At 43.4% G+C, this 16,241-nt stretch overlaps 1 protein-coding gene across 1 annotated transcript in view; it reads right to left on the bottom strand.

Moving 5' to 3' along the window:
• LOC132825933 (tyrosine-protein kinase ABL1-like) overlaps positions 1–16,241 on the bottom strand; it is a 245,649-nt gene that overhangs the window by 33,715 nt on the left and 195,693 nt on the right. The window lies entirely within an intron of this gene.

The following is a 16,241-nucleotide window of genomic DNA, read 5'->3' as shown; positions in this document are numbered from 1 at the left end:
ATTTCCAGTTGCTCTGAGGGGCTGAGTATGTGTTGTTCCTGCCCCATTTGTCAGTTGGCAGCTTGCATGTGGTCCATGTGCTTGTTCAGGACTGCCTCACTTTATAAGTCACAGGACCTGACCCTGCGTCAATGATGCCTCTTACCCATGCAGGGCCATTCCTGTGGTTTCAACACCGAACTTTGTCCCTTAAATAAGCTGTTTTTGTCTTGTGTCTGGCATTGGTGTTCCTGATGCCATTTCACCCTCTCCCCAGGTCTGGGAAGGTCAGATTTAACTTGGTGCAGAGTCTTCTCCCCATTAGCAATTCTGCTTTACCTAGCCTTGTAATCGCACAAAAGTTGGTCTGATAATCAAGTTGGAACTGCGACTCTTTGGTATCTATTGAGCTGGGAGGGTGTTTCTTTCAGCCTGCCTTTTGCTCTTTCCACCAGACTATTGGATGATGGATGGTATGAAGCTCTCCTTGTATGCCTTTTGACTTTAGGAAATGCTTGAATTCCCTGCTGGTGAATGATGGCCCATTGACTGTGACTGATACTTTGAATTGAGTCAGTGTATTGCAAAAGACACTCTTAGATTTTCTACTGTCATCTCGCACTTGATGAATGAACTCTGTGCACGTCCAGTCATTTTGAGTGGGTGTCCAGTGACTAAGAATGGTGAGCGCATGAAAGGACTTGCATAATCAGAGCTGCTGGGGATAATTTTTGTCCTTGTTGGCATCTGGTCACTGCCCCATCAAGGCAGCTATGTCAGTGTCCAATCCTGGTCATCCCGACAGAACCTCACGCCAACATCTTCATTTTGGAAATCCCTGTATGACCCTGATGGAGTTCAGCCAGTATCTGGCAGTGACCTTTCCTCAGGACAATCTCACTTGCTATGATAACATGCTTCTACTGAGATGTGGTCTGTCTGGGCCCAGGAAGGTTTCAATTCTGGTTGTGATAGCCTGTTGGTTTCCCCCATCACCACCAGCTGTTGGTTTTGCCAGGAACAGATCTTTTTGCACCCACAGTCTGATATTGGCAACAGTGACCGGAAGGTGCCCAGAAAGTTTCAAACTAGAACGGCCTCTTCCAGCAGTGACATTGCCAGTGGTGTATCTGCCAACAGGAGATCTGCATTTGTTACTTGGCCTCCTGATATGGTGCTCTGTTTTGGAATTATATACACTTACAATGAGAGCCCACTGCTGAAGTCAATATAAGCTACAGGAAGGGTATGGCCCTGTCCTTTCTGATTAGCTCTAGTAGGGGTTTGTGGTTACTATTACAAATTTATATCCATAAAGGTATTGGTGGGACTTTCTCACAAAGATGGCCGCCAAACCATCCTTCTCTACCTGTGGTAAAGTGTGGGAAGCATACACCTTCAGGCGCACCTTTCCTTTGGGCCATTTGTGAGCTAACACTATCCTGATGCTGTATGGGGAGACATCGCATGTTAGTGCCAGATCTTGCTTGGGATTGTGATGATCCAACACCTTCAATGATGATAACTGCTTCTTCACTTCCCTAAAGGTTATGTCTTGGCTACGAGACCATTTCCAAGGCTAAGCCTTTTTCAAAGCAGATGTAAGGGTGCCAGGACAGAGGCCAGCCTATGTATGAACTTTCCATAAGAATTCACCAGCCCAAGAAAAGACCTAAGCTTCAGTACAGATGTGGGAGACGGGGCTCCTTTGATCACTGTCACTTTACCTTCCTATGGGCGTATCCTGGTCTGGCCAATTCTACAGCCCAAGTAGGTCACTTGGGGCACCTGGAACACACATTACTCCCTTCTTAGATGTTTCTCTCAAAAAGTCTGGTTGAAGATTTGTAGCTCGGGTGTCCGTTGTTGTGGTTCTGTTCGCCGAGCTGGAAGTTTTTGCTGCAAACGTTTCGTTCCCTGGCTAGGGAACATCATCAGTGCTATGTTTCTCTCAGGCAGGTGTATACCTAAGCACCATGTCCAAATTCTCTAAGTATTCTGTACTGGTCTTCACTGTTATTAGGCACACCATCCCAGATAACTGGCAACCTGGGGGAACCTTTGTGAAAATGTTTTCCATTGTCCCCTGGAAAATGGGACAGGCTGACAATATCCCACATGGCAGTCTTAGACATCGGGACAAACCCTTGTGGGTATTCATTGTAGCATACCTCTGGGAATCCTCACCTAACCACAAGTGCAGGTACACATGGCTCATTTCCAGCTTTGTGAAGAATGGTTCTCTCCCTCCCCCCTGACCCCCCACTTTGTGAAGGATGGTCCTCTCCGACCCCCCCCAGCTTTGTGTACAAGTCCTCTACGTAAGGAATTGGGTATTCAGCTAATCTCCACAATAGTGATGATCATCACTGTTATTGTGACATCCTTGAGGGAAGGAAACCTGCTGTCTTTGTGTGTTCTGGCCTACATGTGACTTCAGTCTCACTTCCAGGGCAATTGCCTGCAAAGGCCGTATCCCATGAAAGAATAAACAAACCTTTACTTTACTGTACTGTTTCCAATGCAGGTATACCCTTCCTTAAATACAAAAACCTGTCCCACAAACTGTACCTGGACTTCAAAGATGTGAACAACTACAACGAAACTGTAACGTAGCTAACCGTATGAAGGGGCTTGTGACAGGTGCTAGGGTAGAAGTGAAAAGGTAAAGTTGCCACATTCCCTGAGCACCACTGGGCTGCTGTCTCGTCAGAGGGAGATTTCTGGTGGTGGTTTAATCTGAGGGTCACCACCTCTCAGGCAAGGGGAGAGGTTGAGAAGGCAGGAGCCTCATGGTCACTCAGTGTGGGAATTGAACCCATGCCTTTGGCATTACTCTGCACCGGAAACCAGTCTTCCAGCAAACCAGAGCTGAGAATGTGTTGCTGGAAAAGTGCAGCAGGTCAGGCAGCATCCAAGGAACAGGAGATTCGATGTTTCGGGCATGAGCCCTTCTTCAGGAATCTTGAAGAAGGGCTTATGCCCGCAACGTTGAATCTCCTGCTCCTTGGATGCTGCCTGACCTGCTGCACTTTTCCAGCAACACATTTCCAGCCCTGATCTCCAGCATCTGCAGACCTCACTTTCTCCTTCCAGCAAACCAAGCTAACTGAATCAATCTGGGCTTTTGGGTGGACATTAAAACTCCTCTGGCTATTAAAGTAATAAACAGGAGAGTTCCCTATTGGGTCCTGGCCAATATTCATCTTTCCATCAACAGCAGCAAGGTAGATTATCTGATCGTTATATCATTGGTAGTTAATGCAGCTTACTGTGATAGTTTGGTTGCTGCATTTTCTGCATGACAACATTTTTGTAAGAGTTTGAGTTGGCCACAATGTACTTTGAGAGTGTTTGTGGATGAGGGAAGGACAATAGATACATGTTCTTTTGTCCAATAGGTCAATCACTAATTGTTATTCTTTCTTCCGAGGTTTAGATGAAGGTGATGGGCATTATCTTGCTGATGAACTCTCTCACCAGCAGCTTCCTGTGTTATCCTACTCCATTAGGGAAAGAAAACTTTCGCAAGAATCAGGTGGAAAACCACACAAGGAACACACAACGTCACGGACTCAGCCTTGCCTCCAATGTCCACCTCATGAAGAAATCCTGGGGATTTCTGAATGACCTACTGATTGTAGCCAAGGAACTGCAGGGAATTGGCCAGGAACAAGCTGGTTTCAGGTTCAGGTTTGGAAGAGGAATCAGCCAGAAGCTGCTTAGGCTGGACTGGGAACAAGTGAAGAAGACCCTTTGCTGACCCAAGTTCCTTTGGGAGCTGAGAGCAGGAGTGAGGAGAAGTCGAGGTCCTAAATTTATTGCATCAAAAGACTAAAAAGAGAATGATAACTCTAAGAAATTAAACAAAACTGATGAACATTTATGAAGTATAAGAGAAATATAATTAAACTCTTTGAAATGGGTTTGATGAATCATGTAATTATGAACAGGACTGTACTGATGTCATTACAGTTTGTGCTGGCTCCAATTGAATTATCTTGTGTTTCATTAAAAACTATTAGCTGCATGTTTCTTTCCATAACTGTGGTTTATTCCCTCTCAATTTAAGCACATTTCCTACTGTAATTTTCAATGATCTTGATCACCATTGTATGCTTTGGGGGTGATTAGATTTCCGTCTGATCAGATCTTTGCCTCGATCTGTTCACATTACTCTCCAAAACCCAGCTTAATGTTCCGTTACTGCAGCCTTTTATGTCCATACATGTACCCTGAAAACTGCATGGTACAACAGACTGGATTAACTTTTCAACAGGAGATGTATGTCAGGCATTTACCAGCTTGATGTTTGTCTAAAGAAATTCACAAGGCTCTTTAGTTAGCAGCTTCCAAATCCACAGTTGCTATCTAGTGGGAGAATGGCAGCAGATACGTGGGACACCATCACCTGCAAGATTCCCTCCAAGCCACTCACCATCCTGACTTGATAATATATCAGTGCCAATGGTTCAAAGTCCTGGAATTCCCTCCCCAACAGCATTATGGGTCTACACATGAGCTGCTGTATCTCACCATCACTTTCTCAAGGGCAACTAGGGATGTCAATAAATGCTGGACTTACCAGTAACACCCACGAATGAACATAAAAGAAATAAAAATTCTGCAAAGGAGTGCAGTACTGCACATTATGTTAGGATAATGTGTGAGCCATTTAGCTCCTTGAGTCTGTCCCATCATTCAGTCAGAGAGGGCTCATTTCTGTACACAGATGCATTGTCAGGAGCTGCAGATTATTGCTGTGAACAGAACCCCATTGAGCACCTTACAAATTGCATAGTGAAACATTGCTAAGTTTCTGAAATACAACTGACAGGTAGCCTGTGAACTGTGCCATTACTTATGCCCGAAATGTCGAATTTCCTGCTCCTTGGATGCTGCCTGACCTGCTGCGCTTTTCCAGCAACACATTTTCAGCTCTGATCTCCAGCATCTGCAGTCCTCACTTTCTCCCAGTTTAAGTACAGCCTTGCTTTGACAGCAGAATAACACATTGAGAATTAGCTGCTGGAACACTGCAGTTAAGACATAACCGTGTACATCTGAATTACTTCGGGGTAACTGGGACAAAATGAAGCTAATCACTTCATATCTAGCACAGCTGTGTCACACTGCACTATGATTAAACAGGTAAATTTCATGCACTTGAGGACATTTCTTAGTTTTTCTATCAAGTAGCAAACTACAAATTCAATAACAGCAGAAAACACAAATTTAGTGGTGGAAAATTGCATTTAGAATTGTAAATATAATATTAAGTAAAGAATTGCAGTTGTACAATCCCTTTCACAACCAATATCTCACAGCTATTGAAGTATAGAGCAGTGGAACTGGGGAAATGGGGCACTCAATTGTGCAAGGTCTCACAAACAGAAATGATTGACAGTCCGTTTCAGTGATGCTGACTGAAGGGAAAAATACTGACCAGGACACCAGGGAAAATTCCCCTGCTCTTCCCCTAAATAGTAGCTGTGAAATATTTTACACTGGCCTCAGTTTAACATCTTGAATTAAGGGTGATGCTTCTGACAGTGGGGCACACCCTCCAATCTGATTCTCGTGTCAACCTCGATTTTGAAATGGCCTCAAACCCACAACCTTCTAACTGAGAGGCAAAGTCTCTACCCACTGAGCTCCAGGTGACAAAAAACAGTGCAGCTCAGGGAAAGACCTCTCGCCCCACCAGGGCTGCAACAACACATGATGCTTGTCTAAAGTAAACACCATTTGCCTCGACGTAGTCTGTATCCCTTTATTCCCTGCCCATTCATGTATCTGTCAAGATGCCTCTGAAACACTGTTATCATACCTGAACCCCTCTCTCCCCACCTCCCCCCCACCACACCTCCTCTACTAGCAGCATATTCCAGGCACCTACCACCCTCTATGTAAAAAAAGCTGCCTCTCACATCTCCTTTAAACTTATCTCCTTTCACCTTAAACCTACATCCTCCAGTAAATTGACATTTCTGGCCTGGGATAAAGACTCCAACTATCCATTCTATCCCTGCCCTTCATAATTTTGTAAACCTCTATCAGGTCACCCCATAGCCTTCAACGTTCAAGTAAAAACAAACCAGGCAACATCCAGGGCGCAGTTTCTGTACCCTCTCCAAAGCTTCCACATCCTTCTGGCAGTGTGGTGACCAGAACTACATCCAATATTCCAATGAAGCTTAACTAAAATTCTAAACAGTTGCAATATGATTTGCCAAATTTTATACTCTATGCCCTGACCCCATGCTATATGCCTTCTTAACCATCTTATCCATTTGCATTACCACTTTCAGGGAACTGTGGACCTGTATGCCTACATGCCTGTGTATGTTGATGCTATTAGAGTCTTGATCATTTACTGAAAACTTCCCTCCTGCATTAGACTTCCCAAAATGCATCATCTCACATTTGTCTGGATTTAACTCCACCTGCCATTTCTTCCTCCAAGTCTCCAGCCTACCTACGTCCTGCTGTATCTTCTGCAAATCTTCCTCACTATCCATAGCTCCCCCAATCTTTGTGTCGTCAAACTTTTAAATCAGGTCACTGACATTGTCGTTCAAATTGCTTATATATATTTATTACAAATAACAAGATCCCAACACTGATCCCTGTGGAACACCACTAATCTCAGATCTCCAGCCAGAAAATCATCTTTTCACCACTACTCTCTGCCTTCTATAACCAAGCCAGTTTTATGTCCATCTTACCAGCTCAACATGGATCCCATGTGACTTCACCTTTTGTATCAGTCTGCTGTAAGGGACCTTGTCAAAGGCGTTGCTAAAGTGATTATAGACAATATTTACCACCTTGCCCTCATCAGTCATCATTGCCATTTTCTGTAAAAAATATAATCAACTTTGTGAGACATGAACTTTTCTGCACAAAGCCATGTTGTCCATCACTAATAAGTCTCTACTTGTCCAAATGTGAGTAAATCATATTCTAGGAATCTTATCCAGTAATTTCCCTGTCACTGATATAGGCTCACAGGTCTGTAACTTCCCAGGTTATACCTGCCGCCTTTCTTCAACAAAGGAACAATGTTGGGTATTCTCCTGTCCTCTGGGACCCCTCCTGTGGCTAAAGAAGATGCAAAGATTTCGTACAAGGCCCTAGCAATTTCCTCACCTGCCTCCCACAGCATTCTGGGATTGATCCCATCAGGTTGTAGAGATGAACAGCACGGAAACAGACCCTTAGTCCATGCCAACCAGATATCTCAACCCAATCTAGTCCCACCTGTCAGCACCCGGCACATATCCCTCCAAACCCTTCCTATTCATATACACATCCAGATGCCTTTGAAATGCTGCAATTGTACCAGCATCCACCACATCCTCTGGCAGCTCATTCCATACACGGACCACCCTCTGTGTGAAAACATTGCCCCTTATGTCTCTTTTATATCTTTCCCCCTCACCCTAAAGCTATGCCCTCTAGTTCTGATCTCCCCCACCTCCAGGGAAAAAACTTTGTCTATTTATCCTATCCATGCCCTTCATGATTTTATAAACCTCTATAAGGTCACCCCTCAGCCTCCAATGCTCCAGGAAAAAACAGCCCCAGCCTATTCAGCCTCTCCCTGTAGCTCCAACCCTGGCAACATCCTTGTAAATCTTTTCTGAACCCTTTCAAGTTTCACAATATCCTTCCGAGAGGAAGGAGACCAGAATTTGAGCAGCACGGTGGCTCAGTGGTTTGCATTGCTGCCTCACAGCACCAGGGATCTAGGTTTAATTCCACCTTCGGTGACTGTCTGTGTGGAGTTTGCACACTCCCCCCGTGTCTGCGTGGGTTTCCTCTGGGTGTTCCGGTTTCCTCCCACAGTCCAAAAGATGTGCGGGTCAGGGTGGATCGGCCATGGGAAATTGCCCATAGTGTTCAGGAATGTATATGTTAGGTGCATAAGTCAGGGGTAAACGTGAGACAATAGGGCAGGGGTATGAGTCTGGGTGGGTTACTCTTTAGAGGGTTGGTGTGGACTCGTTGGTCTGTTAAATAAAATAAAAGGGGTTCTTAAATAAAATTGCATGAAGTATTGCAACAGTGGCCTAACCAACGTCCCGTACAGCCGCAACATGACCTCCCAACTCCTATACTCAAGGCATTGGCTAATAAAGGAAAACATACCAAATGCCACCTTCACTATCCTATCTACCTGCAATTTCACTTTCAAGGAGCCATGAACCTGTACTCCAAGGTCTCTTTGTTCAGCAACATCCCCAGGACCTTACCATTTCCTGTAAAAGTTCTGCCTGATTTGTCTTTGTAAAATGTAGCACCTCACATTTATCTAAATTAAACCCCATCTGTCACTCTCAGCAAATTGGCCCATCTGATCAAGATCCCATTGTAATCTGAGGTAACCTTCTTCGATGTCCACTACACCTCCAATTTTGATGTCATCTATAAACTTTCTAACTATACCTCCTGTGTTCACACCCAATCATTTCTATAAATGACAAAAAGCAGTGAACCCAGCACCGATCCTTGTGGCACTCCACTGGTCACAGGCCTCCAGTCTGAAAAGCAACCCTCCACCACCACCCTCTGTCTTTTACCTTCAAGCCAGTTCTGTCTCCAAATGGCTAGTCCTCCCTGTATTCCATGTCATCTAACCTTGCTCACCTGTGTAAGTCCATATAGATCACATCCACTGCTCTGCCCTCAATCTTCTTTATTACTTTTCCAAAAATCTCAATCAAGTTTGTGAGACATGATTTCCTACACACAAAGCCATGTTGACTATCCTTCATCAGTCCTGCCTTTCCAAATACATGTACAGCCTGTCCCTTAGGATTCCCTCCAACAAATTGCACAGCACCAATGTCAGGTTCATTGGTCTATAGTTCCCTGGCTTTTCCTTACCACCTTTCTTAAACAGTGGCACCATGTTAGCCAACCTCCAGCCTTCTGGCACCTTTCAATGGTACAAATATCTCAACAAAGGGCCCAGCAATCACTCCTCTAGCTTCCCACAGAGTTCTACGGGACACTTGATCAGGTCCCGGGGATTTATCCACCTTTACACATTTAAAGTCATCCAGCACCACCCTCTTGTGGATATTTTGCAAGATGTCGCTATTTATTTCACCATGTTCTGTATATTTCATGTCCTTCTCCTCTGTAAACACAGATAAAAAAATACTCATTTGGTAACTTTCCCATCTCCTGTGGTTCCCCACATAGGCTGCCTTGCTAACCTTTAAGGGGCTCTATTCTCTTACTAGTTACCCTTTTCTCCTTAATTTATAAAATCCCTTTGGATTCTCCTCAACCCTATTTGCCAAAGCTATCTCATGTCCCCTTTTTGCCCTCCTGATTTCGCTCTTAGGTATACTCCTACTGCCCTTATACTCTTCTAACGATTCATACAATCTATCCTGTCTATACCTGACATATGTTTCTTTCTTTTTCTTAACCAAACCCTCAATATTTCTAGTCATCCAGCATTTCTGACACCTACCAGCCTTGCCTTTCATCCTAACTGAAACATACTGTCTCTGGACTCTCGTTATCCTATTTTTGAAAGCTTCCCATTTTCCAGCCATCCCTTTACCTGCAATCAACTTTTGAATGTTCTTGCCTAATACTGTCAAAATTGGCCTTCCTCCAATTTAGAACTTTAACTTTTAGATTGTCTATAAATTTTCCATCACTATTTTAAAATTAAAAGAATTATGGTCACTGGCCCCAAAGTGCTCCCCCAGTTATACCTCAGTCACCTGCACTGCCTTATTTCCCAACAGTAGGCCAAATTTGCTCCTTCTCTAGTAGGTATTGGATAGAGTAGCCTGGACAGAATGGATATTGGGAAGATATATCCATTAGTAGGAGAGACTAGGACCTGAGGGCATAGCCTTGGAGTAAAGGGAAGACCTTTTAGAACAAAGACAAGGAGAAATTCCTTCAGCCAGAGCGTGGGGAATCTATGGAAATTATTGCCACAGAAGGCTACCCCACATAAGGCTATCGTATATTTAAGACTGAGATAGATAGGTTCCTGAGTATCAAGGAGATCAAGGGTTATGGGGAGAAAGCAGGAGAATGGGGTTGAAAAACTTATCAGCCATGATTAGATGGCGGAGCAGACTCGATTGGCAGAATGGTCTAATTTCTGCTCCTATGTCTTATGGTACACCCACGTACTGAGTTGTTAAGTATTTTTAAGATGGACATTGATAGATTCTTGTTAGGCAGAGATATCAGGTTATCGGTGGTAGATGGTAATTCAAAGGCATAAACAGATTCTGCTAATTTGTATGTTCTTATGTTCATAATTAAATATTGACAACAAGTTAGTTATTCTCAAAATTTCAACCATTACTTCCAACAATAGCAAGTTTATGAGAATATGAAAGTCATTGACTATAAAGTACTTTGAGATGCACTGAGGTTGGGAAAGGTGCTACAGAAATACAATTCTTTCCAGTAGACTTAACACGTTTTATAATTTAGTGATTTGCTTGCTTCTAACACTTAACACAAAACAACGTGTTCACAGTAAGGGAGAGATTTCACAGTTTTAGGAGAACATACTGCGTAAAAACAAAACTCTTTGTTTTACTAAAGAGTACTCACTTGGACTTGAAAAGCTATAAGGTCTAAATGAATTTGAGTTAACAGAAAGTTGGAGTGCCTGGGGTTTTGTTGGTGACCAGTATATGGATACTCACTCTCTCTCTCAGATTTATTTTGCTGCTGATGGGATTTTTCTCCAGTTAATTTCCTTTCTAAATAAAGAATTTTTTAATTAGCCAACTGTGCCTCATGGAAGTGTAAAGCAGGCATCAAAACTTTATAAATCCAGTTAGTAAAATTCAGTTTGATGATAAATTCTGCTCAATGAATCATGTGGAACAGTGCATTTCTCCTGTTGGCAAATCCTTTCTCAAATCTGTAAAGGGGCAAATTGCCGGATTTAATCGCACACTTAGTGCAATTTAACAGATTATATTTTTCTCCAAGTAATGGCTGTCAGATAATCGATCTTAGAGGGAAGACATTCCAGTATTAACGGTTAATGTTTCAAATGAAAGGTGGGATCTACAACAGTGTAGCACTCCCTCAATACCACACCAGGAACATCAACCTACATGACTTGCTTAGATCTCTGGGCCTCAGCCGATTATCCAAACCCATTCTTCGAGTATATCCAAAGTCCTTCGGTTAGTGTTCCCTCTACTCCACGCAGCAACTTGAAAATCCCTGCACCGGTCAGAAATGAATGATTCCCTTTAAATTATTGGGCACCCTAGGTCCTGCAAAAAGAATTAAAGGGGCTATGTACTTAAAGAAACAACAATGGACTCAAAACATTACCCTCAGCATTACACTGCAGGCAAAGACTTAGCTGGCTTTAGGACTTAAACCAGTTGGTGTTTCTTTGTCGACAGCCTTTTAATAAGGGAACACACTCTTATATGACTGATCAAATGGTCTCAGTAATACTTAGGGGTACAAAGGAAATTGCAAGTTGCACAACAGTCAAGGTTAATTTGGAATTATTCAACTCTGGACAATAATTCATTTACCATAAAGTTTCTGATACTGTACATTTTAAACTAAACATGACATGGACGACCATGGAATGGAAGGGAAGAGTGATGAAACTTCAGCAGTCTTATTGGCTTTTGGTTTTCAGATTGAGCTGCTGTTCTGAAAGAACTCTCCAGTCAGCTGAGAACTGCCCCTGTTTCAGAGAGATCCAGGAAGGATAGTGCATGAATCACAGAGGGTTAGCATTCAGGTACAGCAAGTACTCAGGAAAGCTGTTAGAGTGTTAAGTTTTATCGTGAGGGGAGTTCAATGCAAGTCAAATGTTATGCAGGGCATTGGTGAGACCACATCTGGGGTACTCTTCACAGTACTCATCACTGTACTTACAGGAAGATGTTATCCTTTGGACGCAGTTCAAGAAGGGTTACTCACATCTGCAGTGATTGTACAGGGTCAGTCAGGTATACCTCAGAGTGCCCTGACTGGACCAGATTAACAACCCCAATCAGGGAGCCCTGGCTGACAGACATAAACAGGGGTGTCAGCAGTTCTACTACTGAGAGCTGGCACAGTCTCAGGGACTTTCCATGTGTAAATAAAGTGTGACTTGGGGATGGGATACCAGCCTCTGTGGAGTTATTTCAGTGGTGATGAGAGTGGGACATACTCCTGAAGAAACTTACTCATAACTGTCATTTTAGAGTTAGTGTTAGCATTTCTGGAATCATGCCGATATTTGGGAAGTTTGACTCGTTTGATCCTGCCAAAGGCTGGGCTCAGTATGTGGAAAGAATACAATATATTTTTCTGGGAAAATGAAAAGCAATGAGTACTTCTCCTGATGGCTTGTGGACCCGCAGCTTTTTTCAGTTATTAGGAGGTTAACGCTCGGAGGCATTAAACACCAAAAGTTGACTGATTTAGTTAAGGAATGTTACAACACCAGGCCTCCTCTAATTCGGAGATGCTATCGTTTTAACTTGGCAATTCAAGAACGGGGGAATCCATATTGGGATTTTTAATGAGGTTAAGATGACTGGCATGTGACTTTGGTTTAACCTTTAATGAGATGCTGAGACACCACTTAGTATGTGATATTAATGATGCAACTATGCAAAAGTGCCCAACTGGACTTCAAACAGGCATTACAACTGGCTTTATCTTTGGAAAATGTGGCAAGTGGAGTTAATGAGTTGGAAGGTATTCTGATGGAAGTGGACACCCGTGCCAGTCTGACTGAGCTTGGGGAACACTCCTTGAGTGAAGGCAATAGCAAGATACCAAGGAATCCTTGCAAATTAAGGCACAACTACAGTTCCTTAGAATCCCCTACAGCGTGGACATCAGGCCCAATAGGTCCACATCAGCCTTCTGAAGACCATCCCATCCAGACTCATCCCCGACCCTATAATTCACCAAACCAACACGTCTTTGGAACGTGGAAGGAACCCATGCAGACATGGGGAGAATGTGCAAACTCCACAGTCACCCAAAGCTGGAATTGAACCTGTATCCCTGGTACAGAGAGACTGCAGTGCTAACTAGTAAGCCACCATGGCAGTTATTCTAGTCTCTCATGAGAAGCAGCTGGTTCAGTTACCATGGATTGTAGTAAAAGGCTGTCTTAGTGGGGCAAAGTCAGTTGAGAGAAATTCATCTAGAGTGGCTCAACCTTTTCTTGTTTGGAAAATGGCTACCTGACTGAAGTCTTAATTATATACCCAGAAGTTTTTCAGAAGGATCGAGGGACTATCAAAAAAGCCAAGAGCACTAAGTGTTGACCAGGAAGCAAACCTATGATTCTGCAATGCCCAACAAATGCCATTTGCATTATGGGCAAACGTAGAGGCAGAAATCAGAAGGCTGGAAAACGAAGGAATCATCCAACGAGTCCAGTTTGTGGAATGGGCAGCACTGATCATACCTATTGTGAAGCCCGATGTGTCGGTTCACCTTTGTGAGGATTTTAAATAAATGGTAATTAGATAAGTACCCAATGGGGATTAGGGGTGGGACAGGGGTGTATCCTTCACTCAACTGGACATGAGCCATGGGGACTTGTAATTGTGGTTAGATGAGGATTCAGAGAAGCATGCTACAATTAATATCCATAAGGGGTCATACTAGTACACAAGACTGCCATTTAAAGTATCGCCAGCCTGTGCAACTTTTCACTGGATGATGGAGAACATGTTACAAGGTCCACTCCAGATTGTCATTTATCTGCATGATATGCTAATAACAGTGAAGGTGGACCTCAGAATAAGCTCCCTGATTGGACTCGATCAGGGAGCTCCTCACACAGGGAGACCTGGTTGACGGATAAAAACAGGAGTGTCAGAGGTTCTGTTCCCTCAGGGCTGGCTCTGAGGGAGCTGTATCAGTGTCAAATACTCTCTACATGTAAATAAAGGGTGACTTGGTTACAGAATATCAGCCTCTGTGGAGTTATTTCACACCTGGAATGAGCAAATTGCATTACAAGGAAAGGTTAGATAGACTAGGCCTGTATTCTGTGGTGTTTAGAATTAGAGGTGGCTTGGTATTTTCTGATTCTCTTGTGGGACATGGGCTTTGTAGGCTGGCCAGCAGTTATTGCCTTTGATGAGATGCTCCTCAGTAGATGGTGCTGAGCAGCCTTCTCGAACCTCTGCTGTTCACTGCTGTTAGTAGACCCACAACACCCTTTCACAACGACACTGAAGGAATGGAGATATATTTCCAAGTCAGATGGTGGTGTATACACGTTTCTGTTGCCTTTGTCTTTTTTAGGTGGAAGCAGTCATGGGTTTGGAAAGTGCTCAGGATCGTTGACAAATTTCTGCAGTTCATCTTGTAGATAGTACACACGCTGCTATTGAGGGGGTTAGTGACTGAGGGAGTGAATGTGGAGTTGGTACCAATCAAGCAGGCTGCTTTGTCCCCAATTGTGTCAAGCTTCTCGAATGTTGTTGAAGCTGCACTCATACAAACAATTGGGTGTATTCCATCACACTCCTGATTTCTACCTTGTAGATGGTGGAACATGCTTTGGAGTCAAGAGGTGAGTTACTATTTGAAGTATTCCTCATCTCTAACTTGCTATAGTAGCCACTGTATTCATATGGTGAGTCCAGTTGAGTTTCTGGTCAATGATAACCCCCAGGATGTTGATGGCAGGAGATTCAGTGATGGTATCACCACTTGAGTGTCAAAGGGCACTGGATAGATTAGAGATGGTCATTGCCTGGCATTTGTGTGACATGAATGTTACTTGCCACTTGTCAGCCCAGGCCTGGATATTGTCCAGACCTTGTAGCACTTGAACAGGGACTGGTTCTGTTTCTGAGGAGTCTGAATATGAGTTTGAGTTTCTGCATTTGAAGATATTGAAACATAAAAGATTCCAAGGAGACAGTTAACAAGTAGCACAATTTGCCAGCAGCTGTTCCCAATGCTTGATCATCTGTCTGGACTCCTCATTGAATTCCAATAATTCACTGCCCTGCTCCCTTGCTGTTTCCAGTTTACCACACGGGGGGAGTGAGGGCGTCAAGTCAGAGGGAGACAATGAGGGATCGACAGTGTGGCCAGGAAGATGGTAAGTGAGATGGTTTTTTTCAAGATGCGATTAAGAGGACTGTAAATTTTGCATGTCTTGGCAACTGAGTTTTGGCACTTTAATAAATTAGATCTATAGAAGGAGCCCACTAGAAGGAGCTCAGGCCAGATTTGCCTTTATAATGACAGGAAATATTTCATAACTTTCCTTTTAAGGTGGAATTTCTAACGTAAAGATGTGTTAGAGACCTATTCGTTCTGAAGTAAATTTACATAAATGATTTAGAGTCGGGGACCAAGTGTAGTGTGTCAAAGGTTACAGATGATATGAGGATAAGTGGTAGAGCGAAGTCTGCAGAGGGATACAGATAGGTTGTGAGCGGCAAGGGTCTGGCAGAGAGTATGATGTTGATAAATGTGAGGTCATCCATTTTGATAGGAATAACAGCAAATGATGCAATATTTCACCATGTGCTGTGCAGAAGGATCTGGGTGTCCTTGTGCATGTATATCAAAAAGCTGGTATGCAGGTAATTAAGAACATTAGTGGAATACCTTCCCTCATTGCTAGAGGGATGGAGTTTAAAAACAGTGAGGTTATGCTCCGGCTGTATAGGTGCTGGTGAGGCCACATCTGGAGTACTGCGTGCAGTTTTGATCTCCTTACTTGATAAAGGATGTACTGGCACTGGAGGGGGGGGGGGGCAGAGGAGGGTCACTAGGTTGATTTTAGAGTTGAGCAGGTTGGCTTAAGAGGAGAGACTGAGTAGATTAGGATTGTATTCATTGCAATTTAGAAAAATGAGGGGAATCTTATTGAACCTTGTAAAATTATGAAGGAATAGAGAAGATAGAAAGAGGGAGGTTGTTTCCATTGGTGGATGAAACTAGAACTAGCTTCAAAAGTAAAGGGAAGTAGATTTGGGACTGAGTTGAGGAGCAACTTCTTCACCCAAAGGGTTGTGAATCTGTGGGATTCCCCGCCCAATGAAACCGTTGAGGCTACCTCGTTGAATTTTTTAAGGCAAAGATAGATAGATTTTAGTAAAGGGATTAAAGAGTTATGTTGAGTGGATGGTTAAGTGCAACTGAGTCCATGAAAAAATCAGCCATGACCTTATTGAATGGCAGAGCTGGCTGGACATGTTAGATGGCCTACTCCTGGTTCTGGTTCTTAGGAATACATTCAGTCACAAGTC

This window comes from Hemiscyllium ocellatum, chromosome 21, assembly GCF_020745735.1.
Source record: "Hemiscyllium ocellatum isolate sHemOce1 chromosome 21, sHemOce1.pat.X.cur, whole genome shotgun sequence".
Taxonomy (NCBI): domain Eukaryota; kingdom Metazoa; phylum Chordata; class Chondrichthyes; order Orectolobiformes; family Hemiscylliidae; genus Hemiscyllium; species Hemiscyllium ocellatum.
This window is presented reverse-complemented; position numbering and strand designations above follow the sequence as displayed.